The following is a 6,185-nucleotide window of genomic DNA, read 5'->3' as shown; positions in this document are numbered from 1 at the left end:
GAGGCACATAGAGTATTCTAACAATTTTCAAATCATGTGAGTCTCTCTAAAAAGGTGTGTACAACAAGGATGATTGTGTTAAACTAAAAATCAAATACTCAAATCATACAAGACGCTCCAAGCAAAACACATATCATGTGGTGAATAAAAATATAGCTCCAAGTAAAGTTACCGATAGACGAAGACGAAAGAGGGGATGCCTTCCGGGGCATCCCCAAGCTTAGGATTTTGGGTGTCCTTGAATTTTACCTTGGGGTGCCATGGGAATCCCCAAGCTTAGGCTCTTGCCACTCCTTGTTCCATAATCCATCAAAACTTAACCCAAAACTTGAAAACTTCACAACACAAAACTCAAAATAGAAAATCTCGTGAGCTCGGTTAGCGAAAGAAAACAAAACACCACTTCAAGGTACTGTAATGAACTCATTATTTATTTATATTGGTGTTAAACCTACTGTATTCCAACTTCTCTATGGTTTATAAACTATTTTACTAGCCATAGATTCATCAAAATAAGCAAACAACACACGAAAAACAGAATCTGTCAAAAACATAACAGTCTGTAGTAATCTGTAGCTAACGCAAACTTATGGAACCCCAAAAATTATAGAATAAATTTCTGGACGTGAGGATTTATATATTAATCATATTCAAAAACAATTAACTAAATATCAATTTCCAAATAAAAGTGGCAGCAATTCTCGTGAGCGCTAAAGTTTCTGTTTTTTACAGCAAGATCAAAAAGACTTTCCCCAAGTCTTCCCAACGGTTCTACTTGGCACAAACACTAATTAAACACAAAAGACACAACCAAAGCAGAGTCTAGACAAATTATTTATTACTAAACAGGAGCAAAAAGCAAGGAATAAAAATAAAATTGGGTTGCCTCCCAACAAGCGCTATCGTTTAACGCCCCTAGCTAGGCATAAAAGCGAAGATAGATCTAGGTATTGCCACCTTTGGTAGGCAATTCTTTAAGTGGATCTCATAATAGATTCATAAGGTAATTTTATTTTCTTTCTAGGTAAGTGTTCCATGCCTTTCCTTAACGGAAATTGGAATCTAATATTCCCTTCCTTCATATCAATAATTGCACCAATCGTTCTAAGGAAAGGTCTACCAAGAATAATAGGACATGAAGGATTGCAATCTATATCAAGAACAATAAAATATATGGGCACATAATTCCTATTTGCAACAATAAGAACATCATTAATTCTTCCCAATGGTGGAATCCGCCAAGGTGCAAGTTTAAAGAGCAATCATCAAAATTACAGAAACCTAGCAAATCACACAGACTCTTTGGAATCGTGGAAACACTAGCACCCAAATACACAAAGCATAGCATTAATGATCTTTAATTTTAATTTTAATAGTAGGTTCCCACTCATCATAAAGTTTTCTAGGGATAGAAACTTCCAACTCAAGTTTTTCTTCATAAGATTGCATCAAAGCATCAACAATATGTTTAGTAAAAGGCTTTATTTTGACTATAAGCATGTGGAGAATTTAGCACGGATTGCAACAAGGAAATACAATCTATCAAAGAGCAATTATCATAATTAAAATCCTTGGAATCCAAGATAGTGGATTCATTAATATCTAGGGTTTTGATCTCTTCAATCCCACTTTTACCAATTTTTGCATCAAGATCTAAAAACTCCGAATTTTTGGAACGCCTTCTAGGTAAAGGTGGATCATATTCAGTCCCATCATTATCAAGATTCATATTGCAAAAAATATATTTAATAGGGGACACATCAATAACTTTTAGATCTTCATCTTTATTTTCATAGAAACTAGAAGAACACGCTTTCACAAAACAATCTTTCTTAGCACGCATCCTAGCGGTTCTTTCTTTGCACTCATCAATGGAAATTCTCATGGCCTTGAGAGACTCATCGATATCATGCTTAGGTGGAATAGATCTAAGTTTCAAAGAATCAACATCAAGAGAAATTCTATCAACGTTCCTAGCCAATTCATCAACTTTAAGCAATTTTTCTTCAAGCAAAGCATTGAAATTCTTTTGCGAATTCATAAACTCCTTAACACTAGTCTCAAATTTAGAGGGAATCTTATTAAAATTTCCATAAGAATTGTTGTAGGAATTCCATAATTATTAGAGGAATTACTAGGGTACGGCCTAGGATTAAAGTTTCCTCTATACGCGTTGTTACCAAAATTATTTCTACCAACAAAATTCACATCCATAGATTCATTATTATTCTCAATCAAAGTAGACAAAGGCATATCATTAGGATCAGAAGAAACACTTTTATTAGCAAATAATTTCATAAGTTCATCCATCTTCCCACTCAAAACATTAATTTCGTCTATCGCATGCACTTCCTTATTAGTAGATCTTTTAGTGTGCCATTGAGAATAATTAACCATAATATTATCTAGGATTTAGTAGCTTCTCCTAAAGTGATTTCCCTAAAAGTGCCTCCCGTGGCCAAATCTAAAAGATTTCTAGAAGCAAAATTCAATCCGGCATAAATTTTTTGTATAATCATCCACAAATTCAAACCATGTGTAGTGCAATTATGTATCATTAATTTCATACTCTCCCAAGCTTGTGCAACATGTTCATGATCAAGTTGCTTAAAATTCATGATATCGTTTCTAAGAGAGATGATCTTAGCGGGAGGAAAATACTTAGAGATAAAAGCATCTTTGCACTTATTCCAAGAATCAATACTATTTTTAGGCAAAGACGAAAACCAAGCTTTAGCACGATCTCTAAGCGAAAAAGGAAATAGCTTCAATTTAACAATATCATTGTCCACATCTTTCTTATTTTGAATATCACACAAATCAACGAAGCTATTAAGATGGGTAGCGGCATCTTCACTAGGAAGGCCGGCGAATTGATCTTTCATGACAAGATTCAACAAAGCAACATTAATTTCACAAGATTCGGTATCGGTAAGAGGAGCAACCGGAGTGCTAAGAAAATCATTGCTGTTGGTATTAGTAAAGTCACACAATTTGGTATTATCTTGAGCCATCGTGATAAGCAAGCAATCCAACACACGAGCAAACAAGAAGCGAGCGAAAAAGAGGCGAACGGAAGAGAGAGAGGGCAAATGAAAAAGAGGGCAAATAAAGCGGCAAGGGTGAAGTGGGGGAGAGGAAAACGAGAGGCAAATGGCAAATAATGTAATGTGGGAGATAAAGGTTTGTGATGGGCACTTGGTATGTTGACTTTTGTGTAGACTCCCCGGCAACGGCGCCAGAAATCCTTCTTGCTACCTCTTGAGCACTGCATTGGTTTTCCCTTGAAGAGGAAAGGGTGATGCAGCAAAGTAGCGTAAGTATTTCCCTCAATTTTTGAGAACCAAGGTATCAATCCAGTAGGAGGCCACGCACGAGTCCCTCGCACCTACACAAACAAACAAAATCCTCGCAACCAACGCAATAAAGGGGTTGTCAATCCCTTCACGGTCACTTACGAAAGTGAGATCTGAGATATGATAAGATAATATTTTTGGTATTTTTATGATAAAGATGCAAAGTAAATAAAGCGAAATAAAAATGGCACCAGAAATAGCTTGTTAACGGGAGATTAATATGATGGAAAATAGACCCGAGGGCCATAGGTTTCACTAGTGGCTTCTCTCGAGAGCATAAGTATTACGATGGGTAAATAAATTACTGTTGAGAAATTGACAGAATTGAGCATAGTTATGAGAATATCTAGGTATGATCATGTATATAAGCATCACGTCCGAGACAAGTAGACCGACTCCTGCCTGCATCTACTATTATTACTCCACACATCGACCGCTATCCAGCATGCATCTAGAGTATTAAGTTCAAAAGAACAGAGTAACGCTTTAAGTAAGATGACATGATGTAGAGGGATAAACTCATGCAATATGATATAAACCCCATCTTGTTATCCTCGATGGCAACAATACAATACGTGCCTTGCTGCCCCTACTATCACTTGGAAAGGACACCGCAAGATTGAACCCAAAGCTAAGCACTTCTCCCATTGCAAGAAAGATCAATCTAGTAGGCCAAACCAAACTGATAATAAAGAGACTTGCAAAGATAACCAATCATACATAAAAGAATCCAGAGAAGATTCAAATATTGTTCATAGATAAACTTGATCATAAACCCACAATTCATCGGTCTCAACAAACACACCGCAAAAGAAGATTACATTGAATAGATCTCCACGAGAATCGTGGAGAACTTTGTATTGAGATCCAAAAAGAGAGAAGAAGCCATCTAGCTAATAACTATGGACCCGAAGGTCTGAGGTAAACTACTCACACATCATCGGAGAGGCTATGGTGTTGATGTGGAAGCCCTCCGTGATCGATGCCCCCTCCGGCGGAGCTCCGAAAAAGGCCCCAAGATGGGATCTCACGGGTACAGAAGGTTGCGGCAGTGGAATTAGGTTTTTGCCTCCGTATCTAGTAGTTTGGGGGTACGTAGGTATATATAGGAGGAAGAAGTACGTCGGTGGATTGATACGTCTCTGACGTATCTACTTTTACAAACACTTTTGCCCTTGTTTTGGACTCTAACTTGCATGATTTGAATGGAACTAACCCGGACTGATGTTGTTTTCAGCAGAATTGCCATGGTGTTATTTTTGTGCAGAAATAAAAGTTCTCGGAATGACCTGAAAATCAACGGGGAATTATTTTGGAATATATAAAAAATACTGGAAGAAAGATCCACGCCAGGGGGCCCACACCCTGTCCACGAGGGTGGGGGGCGCGCCCTACCCCCTGGGCGCGCCCCTGCCTTGTGGGCCCCCTGACGCTCCACCGACCTCAACCTTGACTCGATATATTCACTTTCGGGGAGAAAAAAAATCAGAAAGAAGGATTCATCGCGTTTTACGATACAGAGCCACCGCCAAGCCCTAAACTCTCTCGGGAGGGCTGATCTGGAGTCCGTTCGGGGCTCTGGAGAGGGGAATCCGTCGCCATCGTCATCATCAACCATCCTCCATCACCAATTTCATGATGCTCACCACCGTGCATGAGTAATTCCATCGTATGCTTGCTGGACGGTGATGGGTTGGATGAGATTTATCATGTAATCGAGTTAGTTTTGTTAGGGTTTGATCCCTAGTATCCACTATGTTCTGAGATTGATGTTGCTATGACTTTGCTATGCTTAATGCTTGTCACTAGGGCCCGAGTGCCATGATTTCAGATTTGCACCTATTATGTTTTCATGAATATATGTGAGTTCTTGATCCTATCTTGCAAGTCTGTAGTCACCTACTATGTGTTATGATCCGGCAACCCCGAAGTGACAATAATCGGGAACACTCCCGGTGATGACCGTAGTTTGAGTTCATGTATTCACTAGGTGTTAATGCTTTGGTCCGGTACTCTCTTAAAAGGAGGCCTTAATATCCCTTAGTTTCCAATAGGACCCCACTACCACGGGAGGGTAGGACAAAAGATGTCATGCAAGTTCTTTTCCATAAGCACGTATGAATATATTCGGAATACATGCCTACATTACATTGATGAATTGGAGCTAGTTCTGTGTCACCCTATGTTATAATTTTTGCATGATTGATCGCATCTGGCATAATTCTCCATCACCGATCCAATGCCTACGAGCTTTCCACATATTGTTGTTCGCTTATTCAATTTTCCGTTGCTACTGTTACAATTACTATAAAATACCAAAAATATTACTTTTGCTACCGTTACTTTTGCTACCGTTACCACTACTATCATATTACTTTGCTACTAAATACCTTGCTGCAGATATTAAGTTATCCAGGTGTGGTTGAATTGACAACTCAGCTGCTAATACTTGAGAATATTCTTTGGTTCCCCTTGTGTCGAATCAATAAATTTGGGTTGAATACTCTACCCTCGAAAACTCTTGCGATCCCCTATACTTGTGGGTTATCAATATTCCTTCGCCAAGGCAATTGCTCTAGTATTGTCACAAAAGATTTTCATTGGACCTGATGCACGAGGTATTACACCTAGATCGGATATGAACTCCTTCATCCAGACTACTTCATTTGTTGCTTCCAAAGCATCTATGTACTCTGCTTCACACGTAGATCCCGCCACGATGCTCTGCTTGGACCTGCACCAACTAACAACTCCACCATTCAATATAAACACGTATCAGGTTTGTGACTTAGAGTCATCTGGATCAGTGTCAAAGCTTACATTGACGTA

The sequence above is a fragment of the Triticum urartu genome, chromosome 7 (assembly GCF_003073215.2).
Source record: "Triticum urartu cultivar G1812 chromosome 7, Tu2.1, whole genome shotgun sequence".
In the NCBI taxonomy this organism is placed as follows: domain Eukaryota; kingdom Viridiplantae; phylum Streptophyta; class Magnoliopsida; order Poales; family Poaceae; genus Triticum; species Triticum urartu.
This window is presented reverse-complemented; position numbering follows the sequence as displayed.